This window comes from Nicotiana tomentosiformis, chromosome 9 (assembly GCF_000390325.3).
Source record: "Nicotiana tomentosiformis chromosome 9, ASM39032v3, whole genome shotgun sequence".
NCBI classification, from domain to species: Eukaryota; Viridiplantae; Streptophyta; class Magnoliopsida; order Solanales; family Solanaceae; genus Nicotiana; species Nicotiana tomentosiformis.
Window position 1 is genome coordinate 84764216 of NC_090820.1, and position 13381 is coordinate 84777596.

General features: G+C 36.8%; 1 non-coding gene across 1 annotated transcript; it reads left to right on the plus strand.

Moving 5' to 3' along the window:
- The first annotated feature begins 12946 nt into the window (after window positions 1-12946).
- LOC117279748 (small nucleolar RNA R71) lies at window positions 12947-13051 on the plus strand. Its single transcript, XR_004510163.1, has one exon. It is a non-coding gene; the product is annotated as a small nucleolar RNA R71 (small nucleolar RNA).
- The last annotated feature ends 330 nt before the right edge of the window (window positions 13052-13381 follow it).

Consider the following 13381-nt stretch of genomic DNA (forward strand, 5'->3'; position numbering starts at 1 on the left):
TCCGGACACGCTCCTAAGTCCAAAATTACCATACGGAGCTATTGGAATAATCAAAATTCTATTCCGGGTTCGTTTACACATAAGTCGACATGTGCTCACTATTTTAACCTAAGTTTTAAACTTTGGAACTAAGTGTTCCAATTCATTCCAAAACCTCACCGGACTCGACCCAATCACCTTGTCGAGTCACATAACAACTATAAAGCATAAATTGAGTAGTAAATGGGGTTGTAATACTCAAAACGACTGGTCGGGTCATTAAATTCTCCCCCACTTAAACACACGTTTATCCTCGAACGTGTCAAGAATTGTTTCCAAGCCATCACATCACTATTCCATCTTACCACGCATATACCCGGGGGTGATCCCACGCCACCCTATTCCATATAAGCCTGACAATACCACGTAATTGAAGATCATTACTTCAGCCTTAGCCCATAAACCTTGGAATTCAGTTTCCAATATTCAGAATTTCTTTTCAAGACCCGAATCTCACATCTATACACTATATAAGTCTGAACAAATTGTATCAAGTCATAGCCATAACTCCAGATTTAATCGCATAACATACTACACAACTCACATACTCGCATCACCATTCTCGATCACAGTAACTACTCAAAACCAACCCGGTATTGGTATTAAACCCTATATCAAACAAAACCTCTTTCTAAAACCTTCGTACACTGTTGATAATGAAAGAAACACATGGAATCTCATAACCCCTTATCAAATCAACAAGTCATGGAGCTTTCTTTCCCCAACAAGAATCATAATCACCTTTTAAGATGACTTTCAATATTATCCTCCCAATATACCGTAATAAAATTTGATAGCACCCATTCTAGGTCCAATGACCAAATATTATTAAATGCAACTATCCACACCAACGGACAACTCACGTGCTGCACGGACAACTCACGTACTATAATATAATATCTGGATCGGCAAGGACAACTCATGTGCTATAGTATAATATCTGGATTCGCACGGACAACTCACGTGCTGCACGAAAAACTCACGTGCTATAGTATAATATATGGATCCGCACGGACAACTCACGTACTGTACGGACAACTCACATGCTATAGTATAATATCTGGATCTGCACGGATAACTCACGTGTTGCACGGACAACTCACGTACTATAGTATAATATATGGATCCACACGGACAACTCACGTGCGGCATGGACAACTCACGTGCTTTAGTATAATATCTCACAATCAGGCCCTTGGCCTTACTCGGTCATACATCTCTCCAGTCTCTCAGGCCCTCAGTAATCATGAAAATCAGCCCAAACAACAATGATATGATGCATCAATAATGAACAATAGAGACTGAGATAAAATAAACAAGTAAACTGTGACCGAGTATAAAACAACAATTTAGTAGATAATTCAGCATGTACACAACCTCGGTTGGTCCCTACAGTGCCAACACATAATCTAAACATGATTTGTGGTTCAATTTCTCTACTACATGGAGAATGTATAGATAACAATAGATTATTCGACTACACAGTTCCATGAAATTTGACCAAGTCACAATTCCTACGGTGCACACCCACACGCCTGTCACCTAGCATGTGTGTCACCTCAAAATTGGTCACATAACGCATAATCCGGGGTTTCATACCCTCAGGACTAAATTTAAAACTGTTACTTACCTCGAACTGTGTATTTCTTTATTCTGTTATGCCTTTGCCTCACGAATCGGCCTCCGAATGCCTAAAATCTAGCCACAGTTAATTCAATTCAGTCAGTACTAATTATAGAAATTAATTCCATATGAAAATACTAATTTTTCAACAAAATCAGAAATTTAACTAAAGAATTGTCTGTGGGGCCCACATCTCGGAATCCAACGAAAATAACAAAATCCGACAAACCATTCAATTATGAGTCCAACCATACCAATTTTATCAAATTCCGATAAGAACTCGACCTCCAAATCTAAAATTTTCGTTCTTGAAAAGTTTTGCAAAAATCTTGATTTCTTCCATTTAAATCCGAAATAAATGATGAATATAACCATGGATTTATGAAATATAATTATTTTTGGATATAGGACACTTACCCAAGTCGAAGTCGTGAAGAAATCCTCAAAATCGCCCAAGAACCGTGCTCCAAAAATACAAAATGATATGAAGGAAATGACCATTTTTGGTCTTTAAATTTCTGCCCATCCGTCACTAAAAGTCTATTTTCCGTCATTAAAAGTCCACACTAGAACTTGTTTGCACCAGCAGTTATTTGTTTCACTAAAAAGGCTCTAACTCCATCATACGAACTTGGAATTCGACGATTCTTATTCCTTTGAGTCACAAATAATAATACGAATCTAGTCGTTTAATCGAAACTCAATTCGGAGCTCATTTGCTCAACGTGATACCAATTTTGCTCGTTAAACAATTAACTCATGTTTCGCGCTAAAAAGACAACTGCGACTTGATGAAATTAAGCCAAACTTTCCAAATCACTCCTATAATTCATTATCAAAATCCTGGAAGTCTCGAAATCAAATTTCGATCTCTAGAACTAAAAATGGACCTTTGATTCATTACATGCTTATGCTTAAAGCACCAAACTCTTCCAAAAACTTTTCTAAAACTCATCTGAGCCCATGGGACCCCAACCAAGTAAACTAACAAGTCTTATAATATGACACAAACTTAGTCTATGCCTCAAATTATATTGAAAAACATTAAAACATGAATCGCACCCCAATTCAAGCTTATTCAAAACTAACAAATTCCAAACTCTACATTCGATGCTGAAACCTATCAAATCAATTCCGATTGACCTCAAAATTCGCATACAAGCTATAAATGACATAATGGAGGTATTTCAATTTTCAAAATCGGATTCCGGCCCCGATATCAAAAAGTCAACTCCCCGGTCAAACTTTCAAACTTAAATTTTTATTTTAGCCATTTCAAGCCTAATTTAGCAACAGGCTTCCAAATAATTTTTCGGACACGCTCCTAAGTCTAAAATCACCATACGGGGCTATTGGAATCATCAAAACTCTATTCCGGGGTCGTTTACACATAAGTCGATATCTGATCACTATGTTAACCTAAGCTTTAAACCTTAAAACTAAGTATTCTAATTCATTCCAAAACCTCAGCGGACCCGAACTAATTACCCCGGAAAATCACATAACAACTTTAAAGCATAAATTGAGCAGTAAATGGAGAAGTGGGGTTGTAATACTCAAAACGACCGGCCGGGTCGTTACATATAGGTAGCTCAAATTTAACATAATTTAAAACAAGTGAACAAATATATTAAAAGTATCAAATATCAAACCTTGAAGTGTTTCCAAATATCAATAACAATGTTCAAGAGTCGAGAAAGCGTATACTATCAATCCAAGAGTGTTTCCCAAATATCTATTTTTTGCCCAATATGTATGTCATGCCATCACACTAAGCATAATCAGATATCAAGATGGATCGAAGCCCCAAATAAAGTAGGGTCAAAACCCAATAGTCAAGAGAATCAAGAACCATATTAAAAATAGCTTTCTAGTTCGTACTTAACACGGACAAGTTCCATAATTTAAGACGAACTACAAATCCAAAGTCAAGATGGAAAAAGATCTGAATCAAGAGGCATGTCATGATGAGTGGCAAAGTCACTGCCACAAGAAGGACAAATTCTCAACAAGAATGCAAAACGATCAAGCAATCTGTACGAGTGGGCGATTTAGCGAATATCTTACAATACTTGATATAACAAGAATACAACGATATAAATTGAAGACAAGAAAAAATAAAATATCAGGTTATTTTAAAATGTACCAGCAAGTAAAAAGAGTACAAAATTTTTACATAAACCTTGATGTTTTACCACAACAGTTCAACCACAACATGAGGACGTTCGAATCATCTACGCCATAGACAAACCAAATCTGCCCACTTCCTCAAACACTTTCCCTTAGATTTTACAAGTGTATATATACCATAAGTACATAATCAAATATCTATATAAGTTCAGTGATTTAACATGTCAAACTAAGCATGATATTGGTGAAAATTACCCAAAATATTTGAAACAGAAATTCTGGACAGTATCACTATCTTTCGTTATGACTCCATTTTGAAGATGAAAAAGGACAAACTAGATTGTATGGTCTTCATTATAGTTGTAGATATATGTCTTATCATTTTAAAACTTCTTGAATCACCCTAATATCAGTTTCTTACAAAACATTATGCTGAAATTACTAACAATAGTACAGGGAGTATTTTTAAAACTAAAAGTCTGGGACGCACCTGCCCTGTACTTTATGATCCTTTTTCGGATAAATACAGGCAAAACTAGATTTTGATTCCTGAATAAGAGTTATATATCTATGAAATACCTTTCCAAAACGTCTTAGATCACTTAAAACAAAGCTCTATACAAAACGATATGAAGAATATACTAATAGCTGTCTAGTGTAAAAACGGGTTTAGTAACTTACCACAAAAGAGAGGAGCAACTTGTGCTTCACCAAGAACGAGTTTTGCTGGTTTCTTTACTGGATATTTATGACAGATTTCATGAAGTTTTTAAGGTGATAAGAAGGAGAGAGGGTAGGGGTTTTCTTTGTATTGAAAGAATGAAATATGAGAGGAGGTTATGGAAAAGAAAGTCAACCAAAGTAGTATCTAAACTTTGGATATATATGAAAAATGTGGCTGCCCAACCTACTAAATATCTTTAGATAAATACAAAAGGGTGGCAGCCCAAAACTTTAATTATATAATGTATTTAATAACAATTCATCAAAATAATATTAAGTGTTACACATAGCAATACCATGAAACTTCTTTGTCAATATTAACACAACCTAAGGTAAGGAATTTTTATATATTTCCAATTTCACGTTTAGGAAGTGCGAAGTAAAACATCTCCTCATTATAAAGATGCTAAATCGAGAATACAAATATTAGTAAAAATTTGGGGTGTTACACTAACTCTAGATAATTCACTACTAATGTTCAAGTGAGTCTATCGAATTAACTCAATTATTAGTTCAAACGTTCAATAGAAACTCCTATCTCGATTAAGTCTCAAGCTCACAAGATGGATGAAATTAAGCACCGTCAAGATATACAAAAATGCGTAGTGGAATAGTCTTTAGGAAAACCTCTTTCGATTAATATCCTAACTAGGTTTAATCAATGATTCAACTAGCCTCTTCCGATTACTACGTAGAATCTATGACTCAACCAACAATATAATGCAAAGATAACACAAATTATGCCTCTCTTGATTACATGAACTAGTGAATATAGATGCAACAATTAAACCATCCAAAATGATTCAATGTATAAAACTATAGTTATAATCCACAAATAATCATATAGACCAAATCGATCAAAACTTAAAGGAAACTACTCCGTAGACATGGAGAAATTTATCAAAAATATAATTAAAGTATAGGAAATCATAAATTCAATCCAAACTCGGATTTTGAGTAAGGAAGGAATGATGAAATCTTTGTGTTTGTGTTCTTCAAACTCCTCTTTACCCTCCTTTGGTCGAAAGCATGTCAAAAGTCCAGAAAATAATATTTTTTCGTGTATTTATACCAAGTAGGGTTGGGCCCAGACGAAACCATCCTTTCCTAGCCGAAATAGGACAATAGCTGTGGGAAAGATACATAGGAGTGCCGTATGGGGAGACGTGCCATCCGAGGCATTAGTGGAGATATCCAGAGAGCTCAACTTTCGTCAAGAATCAGAAAATGCACTGTTACAGCGCACCACGCACCACAGTAGTGCAATTTCCTCAGAGTGTTGCTTCTTCCTTGATTTTTTGATGTCCAGACATGGTCCTTGACCCCGGAACACGATCCTGGCTTATTCCTTTGGGCTTTTACTCAAACTTCAAAGCTCCAAATAGCTCGAATTAGCTCCACAACATCTAAATAACTCGGAATCAATCCTACAAGGCATAAAACATACAGTAGGTACAAAACACTACCAATGAAAGCTCAACACAAGTAAGGTGCATTTAATTAGAGTTAATAAGCGACTAGAATACAAGATTATAGCCTGCCATCAACACCTCACACTCAAACCATTGCTCTTCCTCGAGCAATCAAACTACACTTCATATAGACACGACCTTTTTAAACAACTCTCCTAACTGATCATACTAAGAATATTAATAATGGATTAAGCACAATACCGTAACATCCTCGCCTCAAGATTTGAATCAAAGGTACCACGTATTTTTCACAACCTGCTCACTTAATCTAACACAGAGATCAATGACATTACCTTTCCTTCATGAATAAAGTTCCCTCACATAACAATAGAGAGTGGTTCCATAGACAATAACATCTAAGAACGATTACGAGCCCAAGATAGAAAGAATTCATTCACTCTCAAAAACAACATTCATATTCCATACAAGATGTACCATATGCTTGCCCGTAGTGTACTACTCTACTAGTTGAGCTCATTCAATCAACGATCAAGTAGGACTTTATTTGGTTGTAATGTAGGCTGTGGGATGGGTATGATCCATTTGGATATAGGAGTAACTACATATCCCTAAGCACTTTAATAGATACAATTAACCTTTCAAAACCCCACACTTATGTATGTATATGTGTTTCTTTTGGTTAGTTTTAGTATTTAGAGAGTTTTAGAAACGAAAACCTATAAAAATCTCAAGTTTTCAATTTTTTCCGACGATGGATATCATCGACAGGTTTCTTGAGGGATTAAAGTTGAAGGAAAAAGAAAAAAAGATTTTCTTTTGTTAGGTAGTGTACTAATTTCCCCTTGGTTTTTCTTTGTGTCGCGATTCTTTTCCATGGTTTTTGTTTGAACCGGATGTAGTTAGTTTTATTTTTTTAGAAGTAGGAAACCTTGTGCTATGATTTGAATTAAAGAAAATATCTCTTGACTTTATTATGCCTTGAGAATAGTAAGTGTTTTAGTTGTGATGCTTAGGCTTGGTTTTTGACTCTTGTATAAATACCTTAAATTGTATGATCCTAACTTTGCTTAACTGCTTCGACTAGAGTGTTTTGATGAGTCCGATCCGGAGTGAGTTATGATCCATGTCTGTGTGAGGTGTTTTGTTGTTCTGTGCATTGCATATTATGTCTAGAACTTTCCCTCTGTGTTTGCAATGTGAAATCGTAGTTTTCTTCAATCTTGAAAGTGATAGAGGCATTTCGTTGTTGACCTAATTATAAACTTTTACCTACCTAATTGTTATGTATCTTAGTTAACTCCTTTGAGCCCGTAATCCTATTTCTTTGGCAACCACATTACAAGCCTTACCCATTTGTTTGAATTGACCATCTATCTGAATTTTTTACCTCTTGTGAATACTTGAATTTGTTATGAACTTTGTAAAAGTTAAAGTGTGGGGTGTTGGTTTTGCTTTTGAGTGGAACTATTGAAATAAGGAGAATGGTGCTCTGTTTGAAAAAGTAAGAGCCACAGGAATTGAAAAAGAAAATAAATAAAGTAGTTGTGTGGTTGTGAAAATAATATTCCTTGTTAGTGGTAACTTTTGATGTAATTGTGCTTAATGAATTAGGGAGTTGATGTATATTGATGTGATAGTTGAGTTATGGTCTGACATAAGTGTGGGGTTTTGAAAGGTTAATTCTTTAATCAAGTGTTACCACTTACAAGGAATATGTTTTTCACAACCATACAACTACTTTATTCATTTTCTTTTTCAATTCAAGTGGCTCATACTTTTTCAAACAGTGCACCTTTCTCCTTATTTCAATAGTTCCACCCAAAAACCAAACCAACACCCCATAACAAATTTAACTTTTACAAATTTCATAACAAATTAAAGTGCTCACAAGAGGTAAAAGGTTCAGATAGATGTTCAATTCAAACAAATGGGTATGGCTTGTAAAATGGTTGCCAAATAAAAAGGATTACATGCTCAAAGGGGTTAACTACGATAAAAAACAATTAGATGGGTAAAAGTCTACAATTATCTCAACAACGAAATGCCTCTATCATTTCCAAAAATAAACAAAACTGCGATTTCTCTTTGCAAACACATGGGGAAAGTTCTAGGCATCAAATGCAATGCACATAACAACACAATACCTCACACACACATGGCACATAAATCACTTCGTATCGGACTCATCAAGACACTCTAGTCGAAGCAGTTAAGCAAAGTTAGGATCATACAATTTAAGGTACTTATACAAGAGTCAAAAACAGAGCCTAAGCGTCACAACTATAGCACTTACTATTCTCAAGGATTAGTAAAGTTAAGAGATATTGCCATCAATTCAAATCATAGCACAAGGTTTCCTATTTCAAAAAAAGAAAAACTAACTACACCCGATTCAAATAAAAACCCTCGAAAAAGAACCGAGCCACAAAGAAAAACCAAGGGAAAATTATTACACTACCTATCAAAATAATTTTTTTTTTGTCTTTTTCCATTGACTTTAATACCTCAAGAAACCTGTCAATGATATCCATCATCGGAAAAAATTGAAAATTTAAAGTTTTTATGGTTTTTTTCTTAAACTCTAACTACAAAAAGAAACACATATACATACATGCATACAAATATCCCTCACCCCACACTTTAAGTTGTGGCATGTCCCCATGGCATACAATTAAAAAGCATAAGGTAAAGAAAACTTCCCTGAACATCTAGTCAGAGTCTGAGTTGAAGTCGGGCTCCTTTTTTCGAGCCCAAACTAATGCACACATCCATACGGACAACTTCTTCTCAGCCTTCCTTGGGTACACCCCACACTTATCTTCCTCACTCATAGCAACCTTCTCTTTCGAGCCCTTTACTTTCCACTCAACACTTCCAGCTTGTTTGTCCTTTTGTGCCCCCTTTGCTACATCCATCTTAAAAGTCTCAGTCTCCTCACCACTCTAAGCATGAGTTTTCTCTCTTGTATATCTAATATCGCTCTGCCTGTCGCTAAGAATGGTCTTCCTAGGATTAGGGGGCCCTCCTTATTTTACTCCATATTTACCACTATAAAATCCACAGGAAATACGAACTTATCCACCCGAACTAACACATCTTCCACTATACCCTCGTGTATTAGAGTTGTTTGGTCTACCAGCTGCAAAGATATTGATGCAGACCTTATCTCTCCAATCTCCTTCTCCAGTTTTCTATGAATAGATAGATGCATTATATTAATTGAGGCACCAGAATCACATAAGGACTTATCAAAATTAATATTTCCTAAAGTGCAAGTTATAGTAAAACTCTATGGATCTCCACACTTTTGTGGGAGTTTATTTTGCGATATTACGCTGTAATGCTCTGTGAGCTTTACCATTGAGGTCTTCTCTACTTTCCTCTTCTTCATAAGGATCCCTTTCAAGAATTTACCATAAGCAGGCATCTGCGAGAGCACTTCTGTAAATAGTACGTTTACATGAAACTATTTCAGCATATCCAAAAATCTCTCAAACTACTTGTTTAGCTTTTCTCTACATACTTTTAAGGGAAAGGTAGCGCAGGCATATGCTTACTCTCCTTAGGTTCCTCCCTTCCCGATTTTTATTCCTTCTTCTTTTTCTCCGCTTTCATCTGGACTTTCTTCTTCTTATCATCATCACGTTTCAGCTGCTCCCCATTTTCTCTTTCAAGTCTTACATCTTTTTGCCTTGGGGTGAGATCTTTCAACACTTGCCCACTTCTCAAGGTTACAACATTCACTATTTCCTTGGGATTTCTTTCAGTATCAGCAGGGAGAGTTCCTGGAATCCTCTAAGATAATATCATTCCAAACTGTTGCACTTGCTTCTCTAAATTTCGAATTACTACCCCTTGTACTTCAAATGGTTCATCAATTTTCACAAAGAAGGCCTTCACTAGATCATCTAGACCAGGTCGATTGGGTTGTTGAGGCTGAAACTATGGCCTTTGCTGATTTATAAAACTAGGAGCTCCTTGTCCTTGGAATCTGGGGTTGTTTAGTTGCCATGCATTTGCAGTACCCCCGGGTGAACTCCATGAGAAACCAGGGTGCTTTTGATCCATTGCATTAAAATTATAATTTCCCACAGCATTCACTTCCTCAGTTGAGGCTTGACACTCATGAGTAGGGTGTCCTCTTACACATATATAACAAGTTGTATGAGGCTCACTTTGTATCATGGCTAAGGTCAGCTTTCGTATTTCTTTAGCCATAACCTCATGTTCTACATGCACAAATGTATTAGCATCTACTTGGTGAATACTAGTTGATCTTCTTCTTTCAGCACTCTCAGAGGGCCACTAATTTGCATCATCTGATAACTCATCAAGAATTGTAACTATCTCCTCCGGAGTCTTCTTCATCAAAGGGCCTCCGGCTGCATTGCTCAATGTTCTACGCGAGGCCAGTGTTAATCCATCCTAAAAGTCCTAGAGTTGAATCCAGAGTTCAATTCCACTATGTTGATGTAACGACCCGGCCGGTCGTTTTGACTATTACCATCTTGTTCACCCATTTACTGCTCAAATTGTGAATTACAGTTATTATTTGGCTTGCCGGGGTAATTGGTTTGGGTTCAGTGAGGTTTTTAAATGATTTGGAGCGCTTAGTGCCAAGGTTTGGAATTTAAGTTGAAAAGGTTGACCGGATGTTAACTTATGTGTAACGACCCCAGAAAAATTTTGCTAAGGAAATTAAGGTTTGGTGGTGCCGAGGTAGATCAATTAGTACAAAGATTATGTTGAAAAAAGGTCATTTTTGCGACCACTATGCGGTCACAGAATCACTCTGCGGATCGCATAATGGTCGCAAAGTGGCTCAGGAGAGGGGCAAGATTTGAGGAAAATCTGTGGTGCACTATGCGACCGCATACCTATTTTGTGGTGCATTATGCGACCGCAGAACAAGTATGCGGACCGCATACTAATCGCAGATCGGGTCAGTAATGCCCAGTTTTGGAGGCCAAATTATACGGTGGGTATGCGGACCGCTTACCTGTTATGCGATCGCATAACTGCATCGGAGCTTCCATTCTTTCTAATTTTTTACCCTACCCAACTTCGATTTATAGCCCTTGAAGCTCATTTTTGAGCCAAAATTTGATATTTTAGAGAGAGGTGAGAGCATTTTAGAGAGAGAAAGTGAAGACTTAGTGATTTGTCCATCAATTCTTGTTCAAGGTTTGAAGATTTCATAAGGATCTTGCTAGGGCTTCAAAGAGGTAAGAATTTCTTTTCCTAATTCTTCAATTTCGGGTTTGGAGTAAAGATGGGTGATTAATAGTACGATTCTTGGGTGTAGAGTATCATATATACATACCAATAAGGTTGTGGAAAGATTGTTAAGTTCAAATGGGTAAGGATTGGGTTGAAAATGGTAGAAATCTTCATAGACTTTAATTGAAGATTTGAGAGTCGAGTTGGTGTCGGATTTTGGTGAAATTTATATGGTTGGACTCGTGGTTGGATGAGCGTTCATATTCTGTAACTTTTGTCAGGTTCCGATACGTGGGCCCCACGAGCGATTTTTGAGTTAATTTCGGATTTTATTGGAAAAATTAGTATCTCCTTATGGAATTAATTACAATAATTGGTATTGACTGAATTGAATGAATTGTGGCTAGATACGAGGCTTTCAAAGACCAATTCTCATGGAAAGGGCATAGCGGAATAAAGAATTACACGGATTGAGGTAAGTAACAATTATAAATTTGGTCCTGAGGGTCCTCGGATTTTGGTATCATGTGATTATTTTAGAGGTGGCGCACATGCTAGGTGATGGCCGTGTGGGTGTGCACCGAGGGGAATGTGACTTGGTCCGTCCCGGGAAACTATAAAGTTGAATAATTTATTGTTAGCTATATGATCTCGATGTGTTGAAGAAATTTAACTATAAATCATGTTAGAAATCATGCTTAGGCTATGTTATAGTACTGTTGAGACCCGTAGAGGTCGCGTACTTGTTGAATTATTTGCTAATTATTGTCTTGTACTCAGTCATGATTTTTCTTACGTATTATACCTCAGTCTTTCTGGATATTTGTTGATATACTATGTTATCTTTGTTTGGGCTGATCTTTGTGATTTGTGAGAGCCCGAGAGACTTGAGAGGTTGAGGACTGAGTAAGGCCGGGGACCTGTCGGTGAGGGAAGGATATTATGGCATGTGAGTTGTCCGTGCAGGATATTATAGCACGTGAGTTGTCCGTGCAGCACGTGAGTTGTCCATGCAGATTATGGCGCTTGGGCTGTAGGAGCCCCTCCGGAGTTTGTACACACCCCCAGTGAGTGCAGGTACCCATTGAGTGTGAGTGCTGAGGGCTAAGAGCCATGTGGTTAAGGTGTTGTGATAAGTTGAGTGACTGTTGACTGAGAGGTTGTACTTGCTTTACATTTATTGTTGCACTTGGTTGCTATCTGTCATTGTTGTAAAATCTCTGAAAGAATTTATATCCGAATTACTTGAAATTGAACTTTATAAAATTGATTTGACTTAAACTGCCAGATTTGAAAGCATGTCTATTCTTTGCTGGAACTATTGAAAGTGAACTATGGCTGTGTAGCTCGTTATTATCTTCAGTTCCTTAGTTATTATTGTTACTTGCTGAGTTGGTTGTACTCATACTACACCCTGCACTTCATGTGCAGATCCAGGTATTCCTGAACATAGCGGGTGTTGATCATTTGGCACAGTTGACTTTCAGGAGATTTTGAGGTAGCTGCCATGTCCGCATACTTTGTCTCTCCTTCTCTATCTCTTTGTTTATTGTATTTGATCTCAGACTATTATAGACCATATTTTCTATACTTGTACTCATATTAGATGTTCATGTACTCAGTGACACCAGGTTTTGGGAGTGTTGTATCGAAAATTGCTAGATCTTTGGTATTGTATTAAACATTATATTTTTTTAATTTAAAGGAAATCGCGGGTTATTGATGTGGTCGGCTTGCCTAGTACTGAGATAGGCGCCATCATGACAGGTTAGGATTTTGGGTCGTGACAAACAATTTCTAACTATCTCCTTAAACCTCTTCTATGCTTCAAAAATAGTTTCAGTCTCTTTCTAGCAAAAGTTATGGATTTCTCTTCTAAACTTTCCTGTGTTAGCTGGGGAGAAATATTTATCAAGGAATTTTCTTGTAATATCCACCCATTTTCTAATCGATCCCGTGGGCAAGCTTCAAAGCTACTGTTTTGCATCATGTTTAAGTGAAAAAGGGAATGCTTTTAAGTACATTGCATCTTGTGATACCCCATTGTATTTAAAGGTGTTTATAATCTCATCGAAGTCCATTAGATCTGTGTTTGGATCTTCGTTCAGCTTCCCTCTTAAGACACATCAGTTCTGAATTGTTTGAAGCAACCCTTGCTTCAACTCGAAATTGTTAGCTGCAATTGGAGGTGGTCTAACACTTGATAATCCTTG